The 12,810-nt window shown below is 32.8% G+C and overlaps 1 pseudogene; it reads left to right on the top strand.

The window, feature by feature from the left end:
- Positions 1-6,207: 6,207 nt before the first annotated feature.
- LOC124363444 lies at positions 6,208-11,399 on the top strand (annotated as a pseudogene).
- Positions 11,400-12,810: the final 1,411 nt, after the last annotated feature.

The following is a 12,810-nucleotide window of genomic DNA, read 5'->3' as shown; positions in this document are numbered from 1 at the left end:
AATATATGTTATATATATTATCAGGTGATTCAAAACTAAACGGCAATCTCTCAAGAGCTAATTCCTATATCTAAAAACAAGTAAAAAAGTTCATATAACCATATGCCCGGAAACTCTAAGTTTAGCGAGTTTACGCCTAGCGAAAGCGATTTCGCCCGTATTTCAGAACCCTGGAGAAGTCAGGAGCCGTATAAAATAGTAAAGGTAAGTTACAAAGAATACAAATACGATTGTCTTTTTTATGTTTTTATATCTGACAAATTTATTAAAATTCGTCCCAAGCAGTAAAATGCAAGTACGTTCAGAGATATCTTACGTACAACACAAAGAATTTGAGGTGCAAAGAAATAACACAATTTTGTGTTTAACGTAAGGAATACTTCCATAAATTTAAATAAAGGTCATTTTTTTTTTCTTAAACAGATTTGTAGAAAAATTAATTCTGAAATGTTCATGTGAAATACTTAGGAAAAACAAATAATAATCGGTTATTGAAATTAGCTTTAATTAAAAATCAAACCGACGCACAAAATTGCATATTCTTATCTGCAATAAAATATTTACTATGTTTTTAGGTTGTGATAACCAGCTGATCATTTATTCTAGACTGAACATTAACATAAATGTATTTACCTATTATAAAACTGTATAATCACCAGATAATATGGTGCTCACGAGGGTCCTCCGTTGTTTGCAATGCACTTTTCGCACGACGAAATCCACTCTTTTCCTAGCTGTGTTTTCATAACGTTTGGAGCAGTTCTTGATAGTTTTCTGCCGCCTCTGTAATGCATTTTACGTAACTCCAGTTCCTTCTATGGTGTTTTAATCCGTTTTGAATAAAACAATTGAACTTCATCCAACCCCAAAAGAAAAAGTCTGCTGGCGGTGAGGTCAGGAGAACGGGTGGCCATTTTACTGTCCAATTCGACCAATCCATTGACCTAACCGTATGAATCATTTAAATAGTTTTTTTCACATCCATTAGAAAATGTGGAGGTGCATACGTCGTGCATAAACCTCCATGCATTTTATTCTGTTTTGAACAGGAATATCCATCCAAGAGGTAGGCAGTTTGTTCTTAAAAAATTTAAGTACGCTACCCATTAAAGTCCGATTAGGTGAGGGACAAATGGACCAAATTAATCACCCCCGAACACCAAGGCCATATCATTGACTGAAAATGAATGTTTGAAAATGCCTCTTCGCAGTTTATTCATGTGGGTTGTCGAATGCCCAGTATGGGTATTACGAAAATGTTACAATTCCATATTCTAGTAAAACAGGATTCATCATAACGATAATACGGCCGAAGAAAAATACTGATGTCGTAAACAATTTCTTCTTAACCACGGGCAGAACATCTTCCGTTTATGAATATCTTACGGTAATATGGCTTGAACACGTGTTTATATGGAAAATGGTACAACTGTGCTTCAATGAAGTGTCCGCCATACGCTTTGACTGGCAAATATTAAACTGACGATTGATAATCGTCCTGGTGCTTGTGGGTTTGGTGATATTCTACAGCATTTATTATGCTTGTTCATTATTATAGATCCCTTGCGCTACGTTGACGACCAGTATCTATTCGCTTTTCGGTTTAACGCTACCAGTTTTCTCTAAGTCCGTCTCTCCACAATTCAAATGTTTTGCGATCATCAGGTGATCTTACTCTTCGATGTGGAAAGTATCACGATATTCCTGAACTGCAGCAAAACCATGCTTTTAACTTTGCCGTAAATCAGTATCATATCCGAATACTCTTCAAACGAATACATACCATTTACATTATCTGCCCATATTTAACTAAGGATAATATACATACACTTTTATAAAATATTAATAAAAATATTTAAAAAAAAAAATTTAAAATAAAATATTTTATACACTTGTATAAAATATTTCCAATAATCACAGGGATCTCACAAAATACAATCTTCACAACCCACAATACAAAAAAAAAAAAAAAAAAACAATAAAAAAAAAAAAAAAAAAAAAAAAAAATAAAAAAAAAAAAAAAAAAAAAAAAAATAGAACAAAAAAAAAAAAAAAAAAAAAAAAAAAAAAAAAAAAAAAAAAGAAAAAAAAAAAAAAAAAAACAAAAAAAAAAAAAAAAAAAAAAAAAAAAAGAAAAAAAAAACCTTAGCAAAAAAAAAAAAAAAAAAAAAAAAAAAAGAAAAAAAAAAGCAAAAAAAAAAAAAAGAAAAAAAAACAAAAAACCAAAAAAACAACAACCCAAAAAACCCACCCCCCCCCCCTCCCCCCCCCCCCAGCCCCCCCCCCCCCCCCCCCCCCCCCCGCACCCCCCCCACCCCCCCCCCCGCCCCCAACCCCACCCCATTTGGGCATGCGGCCTCGTACGAAAGGTTATAACAAATATTACTTTCATGACACTTAATGTTGATCAGCTGATATAGCCACACCATATGCAACAGAAAATATACGATAAAAAGAGTTGAATAAAAGATCTCAGCTGTTTACTCCACAAACCCTAAACTTAGTTAATATTTTATGACAGATAAAAAATGCATTTTTGTGCGGTCTGTTTTATTTATAAATAAAGCTAAAATTTTTACCATACGCTATTTATTTATTTTTTTATTTCCTAACGTAATTTCACATGAAACTTTCAGAATTAAATTTTCTACAAATCTGTTTAAGAAAAAAATGACCTTTATTTAACATTTATGGAAGTAATCTTACGTTAAACACAAAAAATGGTTTATTTCTTTGCACCAATTCTTGTGTTTTACCGTAAGATATCTCTGAAAGTATTTTAATTGCATTTACAGCTCTGGGACGAATTTTAATAAATATTGTCCAGATATAAAAACAAAAAAACTATCGTATTTGTATCTTTGTAACTACCTTTTACCATTTTTTATACGCCTGGACTTCACCAAGGGTTTCTGAAATCCGGGCGAAATTCTTTCGCTAAGGCCGTAACTCGCAACGAAGCGTTTCCGGGCAATATGGTTATATGAACTTTTTTACTTTTTTTAGCTATAGAATAAGTCTTCCCCGAGAGATATGCCGTTTAGTTTTTGGAATCACCCTGTATATTGAAGAATATTTATAGAATATATACATAATAGAACCTTTAATATATATATATATATATATATATATATATATATATATATATATAATATATATCAAAGTTTTGGTTGAGTTTGACAAGAAATGCAGTTATTAAATACAACAGTTAATTATCTAACGAATTACCAAAGTTCCTTAATTAAATAATAAAAAGCGATAACTGAGTTTTTGGTGATTTAAAATCGGTTTCACCCTTGATATTTTTATTTAGGAATAACAATCATTTGAAATTTGATGCTAAAAAGGTATGAGTCCATTGTGCACGTAACAGGCTTCGCTGACATTACACGCAAAATTTCCATTACATAGATTATTGTATTATTCTACAAGTACTGATAAGTCACTTATTACAATTTTTATATTTTTGTAATGAGTTTATTTAAAAGTTTTTTTGGCCCTGCGATTTTGCCATTGCCATCTTATTCAAATTAAAATGCCGCTAAGCTATTTATTTATTCACGGTAAACTCATTACATACAAAAATTACACAAATTGGTAGAAAAAGCTGAATAGAATAATCAAAGTAAGAAGGTTAAAATAATTATGATTATATTAGAATAATAATAATACCATAGTAAAAATAATTAAATGCAGACAACTTATTAATATTAACATATCAATAACGTAATAAAAATAAATAATATATAACAACGTAATAAAAATAAATAATATATAACAACGTAATAAAAATAAATAATATAATAACAACAATATAAAATAAATAATATAAATAGCAATAACAGCAGTAAATAATTAGAACATTTTTAACTTAACAATAAATAATTTGATAACAATAGTTTAAAAATGAAGCAATATCATAACAATATTAAAAAAATAAATATCTATAATAATAAACTATGTTTTACAAAAAAAATTATAAATAACAGCATGCTGTGTTGCGAAAATGCGTTAAGGAGGGTGATGCTGTTCTAGGATGGCCAAAGGAAGTTCTCTTAAAGGAGGCGATGCCATCATGAAAGAAGTCAACGTCCCCAGCAATAAGATTCCCAAGTCTCTGAATTCCTAAATAATAGATTCAAGTTAATCGTGGAGTTCATCTCGTAGTTAGTAGCATGATGAAGACGTCCAAACAGGTCCCTTGATCTAGTGTTAGACGGTACATGAAGATTGATCGAACCAAGGATTTCTGGACAGTCGACCAAACCGTTCAAAAGTCGATAGAGGAAGAGAACATCCTGAGCCACACGCCTGACACCAAGAGTCATCAGTCCGAGCAGAGCAGCAATGTCATTGAGCGGAACATCCCGGTATCCAAACCCAAGTTTCAGTCCAACCAGATGAAAGAATCTCCTCTGGATACGGTCCATGTCGTCAATAAGGTATTCTTGATGAGGTGACCAGACAGTACTGCAGTACTCAAGGTGGGGCCTGACAAAAGAGAGATCTTAGAGCATAGGGACAGTGTAGATTTCTTGAGAAGCGGAAAATCATTCCAAGACTTCGAGAAGCAGAAGCACAGGTACGCGCGACATGAAGAGCTGGACTTAGGGTAGGGGATAAAACAACCCCAAGGTCCCTAACCATCAGACGTCTCTCCACACTCTTCTGGTGCAATATGTAATCAAACACAACCGGTTGATGAGATCTTGTGAAGGAGACTGTTACACACTTGTCAGCGTTAAGGATCATGAGATTATCCACACACCAAATCTCGATAGCTAACAGACTTTCTTGTAGAAGATGACAGTTGCCAACTGAGGAGACAGAAGTATACAGTTTAATATCATCAGCAAACAATAAATGGCTCACTTTAATAACTTCCGATATGTCATTAACAAAGATGTTGAAGAGAGTAGGGCCAAGATGGGAACACTGTGGAACACCAGATGTTGCAACGGAGTCCCCGGAGAATGCACCAGCAAATCGTACACGGAGCCGTCGATTATGCAGATAGCTTCCAAACCATTCCAAGAGGGCCCCTATATTCCATGAGCGTGCAGCTTTTTTAAAAGATGCGGGTGACTGACCTTATCAAACGCCTTCGAAAAATCAAGGTAAACAGCATCAGTCTGAGCTCGAGTTTTAAATGAAGTTACTATATAATTCATTTATTTAATGAACTACAACGTAAAAATGTGCTAAGTCAAATATTGTGGCCAAGTTTCAATTATTATGCTTCACATTCCAGTCTATTCTATTTTATTTTACCTGTTTAAATATAAGTATAACTAGTTTAAATTTCGTATGATTGTACAAAGCTTGTTTATAAATTTATTTATTCTGCTATCTTCTCGATTCCATCATCGATACCAATGAGAGCAATTTAAAAACATTTGCCAGCGTACAATGGTGTTACATATACAATCAATAATTACGATGTTGGCTATTTATAAATGAAGCTTTATGGACTATTATAAGTCTATATGTTAGTTCGTTTTCAAGATATATTGCGGGCAGAGAGAGAGAGAGAGAGAGAGAGAGAGAGAGAGAGAGAGAGAGGAGAGAGAGAGAGAGAGAGAGAGAGAGGGAGAGAGGGAGAGAGAGAGAGGGGGGGGTGGAGAGGGGGAGAGAGAGAGAGAGAGAGAGATAAATTAATTTTTTCAGCCCATCTAAAGATAGGCTTCTCTTTAGTTTAGCCGATAAGGTAATAATCCTATACCACTTAATGCATACTAATGTATAATAGACAATATCTAATCAAATATGTAAACCAGTCTAAATGGTTTAATTTTAACTTCAATTACAAGCCCTTGAGAAAAGAAGATCTGAATCCCGTACAGATTGGTTTAAAATCAATATTAAGCGATTCTTAATTTAAAATTTTGAATATCTTAGTAAGAAATGTTTTTTTTTAAGTACGTAAAATTTCATGACCTAAATCTATTATAAAAAAGGTTTTACACTATCTTGTAATATAACACTCCAAAATAAGGCACAGATTAAACATTTCCCTTCCTTCATAGAAGTGTATATAATACAATATGTCAATGAAACTTTATATTTCGAAGTGTTGTGAAATAAAAACCAATGTGGTATATGTGGTATATCAACATTACCTTTCATGAGTTATCTCAAGAGTTAATGCCACGATAAAAGAGGCAGTATATAAAATGAGCGCTGCCAGATCTTACCGTGTCTTAACAAACATTCAAGTGACAGAAGAGTGTTACTCGCTGCCGAGATGTCTGCTAAGTTGACCAAGGACTCTGTATTTACCGCAACCTCTGGCATGAGGATGCCTGTCGTGGGCCTCGGTACATACGCCAGGAGCACGGAGGAGAGGGTGAGTACAACGAAATTATTGTCATCTTTACAACAGAGGCGCAGAAAATTGGTTTCTTTTTCGTAAATACATAGGATGTTTATGAAAATATCAAAAATTTTGAAAAAAAAATAGTTGTATAATCGTGTGTATGTGTGTGTGTGATTGTTTTATACCTACAAGATATTAATGATATTTATTGAACGTTTGTATTTAATAGTGTATAAAAATGAATGTGATTGATATTTATTCAGCTTTTACCCAACATTGCAAATCAAATATTTTTATAATATATAATATACTTATCTTATTAATATAATATTTCTTATAACAAATTAAATTTAAAATTTGTTTTAAAATGAAATAAAATTTTACTAAAAAACTGGCAAACGGATAGGTAGATTTGTTAAAGTTTTATATATTCAATTTGTGATTTTATTTGTTTATTACCTTTAAAGTTTACTAACAAAAAGTACTAACTATAATTAGAAAAAAAGTTTGTGAAAAGAAATAATAGATTTACATTTTTAATTAAATTATTAACCTCGTTGTTTTAGCCTAAAACCTATAAATTTGCAACAAATAGTTTAAAAATTATTCAACCGTAATAATAAGGAATCAGAAAAAAAAGATTTAAATGGATAGGCGTAGTTAACGGTATTTTCTCACAATATTTAGATACAAACGTCTAGTATATAAAATACAAAAAACATTTTTTTAAGCAATTGCTCAGTTTAAATTGTACAAAGATCGTAAATTTGTCTTATAAGTTTACGAATACAACTGAATCCTGTAGCAAGTTTTGGAGACAACATGTGAACAGTAACTTTTGAATGAAAAGTAATCAAATACAAACAAGTTGTAGTAGAGATATTGTTGCTCAAAAAAATCCATGATATTTAAAATTTTAGATTTTAACATCCTAGAAACTTTATTGGTAAATTTATCAAGAAAATATAACAGTAAAAGTAAATAAAAAACCATTAATTTAATTAATTATTATTATTAATTTTCTCTGAACGATAAAACGTAGTGATATAGTTAATGTTTTATAGTCGTCAGACGAGGACATTACAAAGGCTGTGGAGTATGCCCTAGAGGCTGGCTACAGACACTTCGACACCGCCTACATGTACAGGAACGAGAAAGCAGTGGGGAATGCGTTCAAGAAGTGGTTGGATAGCGGCAAAATCAAAAGGGAGGAGTTGTTCGTCGTTACTAAGGTGAGAAGATATGTTAGTAGATCTTTAAATAACCTAATATTTCTAACTCCTTTTGTAATAAACGTAATTAATTTAAAAGTCTTTACAAAATTATAATCTTTGACAGGAAAATAGAGTACACGTCATGAATGTGTTATTTCCTATCATTTCGTACGTAATATGCAGTTAGACTGCAAAAAATTCAAAATATTGTCTAACTCATGAAAATATTTACAGTATATTGGTTACAGTTGCCTATGGTGGGGAACAATGAAAAGTTGGTAGAGAGGTACCTGAAGGAATCCCTGGAAGACCTTCAACTAAGCTATGTAGACCTGTACCTGATCCACAAACCCGTGGGTTTCCAGCCTGGAAAGGAACTGTTTCCTACAGACGAAAACGGATACTTGAAACTCGACTATGACACAGATCATATCGCTTTGTGGAAGGTGATTACATGTTATTATTCGTATATTGTGACACCGAAATTAATTCATCAATAACAATAGTTATTGATGAATAATTGTTGTTTTTTACCACCATCGGCTTCGCACGCAATTTAAAAAATTGATGTCTAATATATACAACTTAATAAAAGCGCTTAAAATGTAATATGATGGATTCCTATGAGATTTTCAAACATAAGTAGACATATTTCAGGCACATATTATTGTAGTAATCGTTGTTAAGAGGATAAGAGTTTAATATCTAAGAGCATTTCTGGTTGGAATTAATGATATTACCGTCGCCATAGCGATGTCTGATTTGTTGCCTCAATAAAAAAAGTACAAATACGTAGATATCTTAACGCTAATTTTTTCAAAAATCGTTTACTTCTAACCATTATCATTTAATTTCGGTCTAAAATAATTCCTGTTCCATAGTTGAGTTTGCCTTGTTGTTTTGACAACGAAAAAAATGTACACACTTAAGGAGATATTAATCTTGTCTTTGCTATATGCCTGACACTACTTTTCAAGAACTGTACACTTTTAATTTTATAACGTTTGAGTTAACAAATGTTCTATCCACTTTGTTAAACTTCAGCTGGAAATTTCAACATACGTTTCATGTTATTTAACATTGGATTACGTAACATAATTTTTACAATTTTTTTCAGAATTTCAAATTATTCCAGGTAACTTTTTCAATATTTCTATTCATATACAAGTACCTCAGATTTTATAGTATATTCCACAATAAAATTAGCCCAATTCTCAAGATTAGCGCACAGTAGTAAGTTTAGTAAAGTAACATTATTTTTGAGGTGATTAAGTAAAACGTTTCGTTCAGTCCTAAAACTATTAGACGTTCATTTAGTCTACAAACCCTATTTTTAATTTGTGATCTCAATTATGACTAGGTCTACAATTATGAGAACGATATAGTGAAAGTTCCATGATTTCATATTCATCACCATCAATAATCATCTAGAGAAATATCTCCCCAGCTATTTATAATGTTGTTATTTCGTATTCTTCTTCTTATTTATACAAAGAGTCATGTTATGAAAGATTTAATTTGAGACACATGCATATTTTTATGGGGCTTTGAGTTACTATAAAGATATCATAATGATATACAAAAATTTCTTGTGAGCTGTATGTAATAAACATTATATTCACGTTGTAGCAATGCCATTTTCATTATTTGCCATTTTTAATAGTATTTAGTAAGAAGACATGACTTCGATTTCGAAAAGAAACTGCAAATACAAAAAGTAAAAGTACCGAATGTAAAATACTATAACTGTGAATTAACATTGCAGGCGATGGAGGCCCAAGTGGACGCAGGGAGGGCCAAGTTTATCGGCCTGTCCGACTTCACAATTGTCCAGATGGAGCGGATCCTGAAGATCGCGAGGATTCGCCCCTCTACGGACCAGGTCGAGTGCCATCTCTAATTCCAGCGGAAAGAGCTGCGCGAGTGGGGTAAGAAAAACGGGATCCCAGTCACATCTTTTGCTACACTGGGCTCTGGTGCTGCCGTGCCTCTCTTTGATAAAGGAGGACACATGACTGAGTGAGTATAACGTGAGTTTAAAAACTGATTAGTATATATCTTGTACTTCGCTAAACTGTTTCTAGAGTTATGAACTTGACAGTTGATCTTTTGTAAGATCAGCCGCAATCGAGCTTCATGCTTAAGGTTGTAAATGACATAGTCCTGATGTTGCAAAGAAAAATATTTTCAATGTTGTTGAAATCATGAATTGCTTTATTGTTTTTATACACGGATTTATAAATAATGCCTTGGTGCGAAGTTGTTATTTATTTGTAAATTCAACTTTGCTATTTTCATACATGGAGTCATAAGTTATGAAATCTTACTAAGACATGTATTAATAGTCCTCTTCACCAGAAACACCAACATTAAGTCTATTTCCTGATTCAGATTGGGTGTCACGTAGTGTATGGTCACAAATTAATGTATAATCAGTAAATATGTAGCGCTGAGTTTGGGTTTCAGGATAACGTCGAAGGAGCATTTAAATAACGTAATCACAAGGTGAGATGGGTTGTTATGGCGCCCAACCGTTGTGTAGGTGAGTTTTGGAAGATAACACCGCATAAGGACCTCTGACTATTATATGTCATGTGTTTTTCAATAACAGGGTACTTTTAGAGCTGCTATTTTGATTCTTTTAATACAAAATAATTATGGGTAATCTTGTTCCATGCGAGTAACTGAATATTTCTAAAGCTATATTTTTAACAGTACTTGGCATGAAATCAAACGTGGTTGCTAGAGAATTTGAGTTGAACAAGCTATTTCTTGAAACTTTCGGAAATCAGGAGGACTGGCGAAGAAAATATGATCAGAATAGTTAAAAATTTGTCTAGGTCATAGATGAATTTCTGACGGAACGCATAATTATACTTAATTAAGACTAATATGGTAAATCTCTAAAATTATTTTTCTGGAATCCGTAGCATTCAATGATTTATAGACTTAGTAACTAATACAATCAAAGTTAATACTATTACTAAATTTCCCATAGTGATACTTTAAATATAGAAACGTTTTTTAGTAAAATTCCTCCATATGGTCAAGGTAGATTGTGATAGCATTTTTCCAAAAGTTTGAAAATATCAATATCAAAATTACACTTGCACTGCTAATAACGTTATGAGATTTGTCATGTGTAGGCTCAAATAATTTTTTTGACTAGTGATTAAAAGTGATAATCTCATTTCTTAATAAGAAACTATGTGACAGACAGCAGAAGAAGAACCCCTTGACGGAGGAGGTTGTGATACGCATAGCCCAAGCTCACGGCAAGAGCCCGGGCCAGGTGTTGTTGAGACATATGGTGCAGCTCGGTGTCGCCGTCATACCCAAGAGCTCCCACCCCGACCGCATCAAGCAGAACATTGACGTGAGTCCACAATCTCCATTTAACAAAAAAATGTATAATAAATCAAATGTAATACTTGTACAATCCTTCATTGTATTTTATATCAAATTAATTTATTATACTACAAGATGTATAATGAAAACCCAAATACGCATACAAACAGTTGCCATGGTAATTTAAAAATAATTTTCGTTTTTCAGATTTTCGATTTTGAACTAACGGACAAAGATATGGCTGATTTGGGTGCTTTCGACTTGGGTGAAGGTGGAAGGAAATTTTTCATGTCCAATACGATGAAAGGATACGAGACACATCCTGAGTGCCCCTATGGAAAACCATAACCTGCTTCCAAACAGACAACAGTGAACAAGGATTACTGAGCTAATATTTATTTATTACTTGCAAGACTCAAGTGTGTGAATTTTTATATTTTCTGATATGACATGTCATATATTATTGTCATTTTGTATTAGTAGTGTTGCTGCTATATTACAAATACAATTTGTATATGTATCTATGTTAACATTTACTTTAGTAACCATTACCTAATAAATATTAGGATAAATAAATATTGTAGGTCATATCGTACCATTATCAGTAAACAAATTATCAGGTTTTTATAAGATAGCCCTCCAAGCTGAAATCTAGATCAACAACAATTTGATAGCTAGTTGCATTAAGCAAGGAGAAAAGACAATCAATTTATCACAACACCAATGGGCGCTGCAGTATACAAATTCTGTTTTGTTCGAATTATCTAATCAGACGCTATTTAAAGGTATTTGTTGCAATAGAAATGTACAACGTAAAATTTAGTGAAAACATTTCGTACCAATTGTCGCTTTGATTAACGAACAGTAAACAGTTTTGGACCAAATCCACACGATTTACTCGTATCCTATAGCCCCGGGATACTCGTCACTGACTCGTGTACGTTGTTCAGTCGTTCAGTAGATTTAACATGGCACACGACTTGCCATAGGATCATGAACGTGGTTCAATCAACAATTTATATAACTCGGCACATTATTAGAATTGAAACCTCGAAATACACCTCTTAAACTCATGAATGTGTTACAGTTGAATGTAATCTCGGAACACATGTCACCGATTCGTAGTCACATGCAACATGTTCAGTAGACATGACGTGGTTATAGGCTCAGCGTGGTTTACTTGTTGAATAGATCTTATATGGCCGTCTTCACTGATTCGTGATCGCAAGTATCTCGTCCAGTAGATATAATACTGAGACGCATATTATGACTGAACTATAATTGAAGCATAATTGGACGTAGTTATGCAAAAAGGATCCATCCCACAAATTTTAGCATTATGAGATAGGACTACGATGCTATTCAGCTCAGACGTCTATATTTTTTTGCAAAACAGAACCAAGCCTCATCCGAAGCTGTATTAATAGTAAAAATCATATGAAAATCAACCTTTTTATTTATCACCATTCTATATTTTACAAAAAGGTATCAAGTGTTTTGGTTCCTTCTATCTAATGAGTTTTTATAATTTCCCTATGCAACCAAGTGGCTTGGTTCTTTATTGAAAAATGCCAGTTACTATTTATATCCATGAAACCATATGGCTTGGTTTCTGTTTATGCAAATTAATAAAACGTCTTTTATAAGGATGACCAAGCATCTTGGTTCCTTATAATAGTTCCTCATAAATGCAAAGAGAATGTTTCTGTTGATATTCGTCACAAGGAGTTCGAAAAATTTAAAGACCTTGGCAACTACAATGACCAAAAACATGTACATTAATGCGAAAGTAAAAGAAGTTCCAAAGAAACGTTCCTACTCAATAGTAAAAGAAGAATAAAAAATCTAGGCCGAGAAATTTTCCCCGTATTTATTGTTTAAATAAAACTGTTGTCTGCAGGGAGATGTTTGTCAAGACATTACATATATCAT

Source organism: Homalodisca vitripennis, chromosome 5, assembly GCF_021130785.1.
Source record: "Homalodisca vitripennis isolate AUS2020 chromosome 5, UT_GWSS_2.1, whole genome shotgun sequence".
NCBI classification, from domain to species: Eukaryota; Metazoa; Arthropoda; class Insecta; order Hemiptera; family Cicadellidae; genus Homalodisca; species Homalodisca vitripennis.
This window is presented reverse-complemented; position numbering and strand designations above follow the sequence as displayed.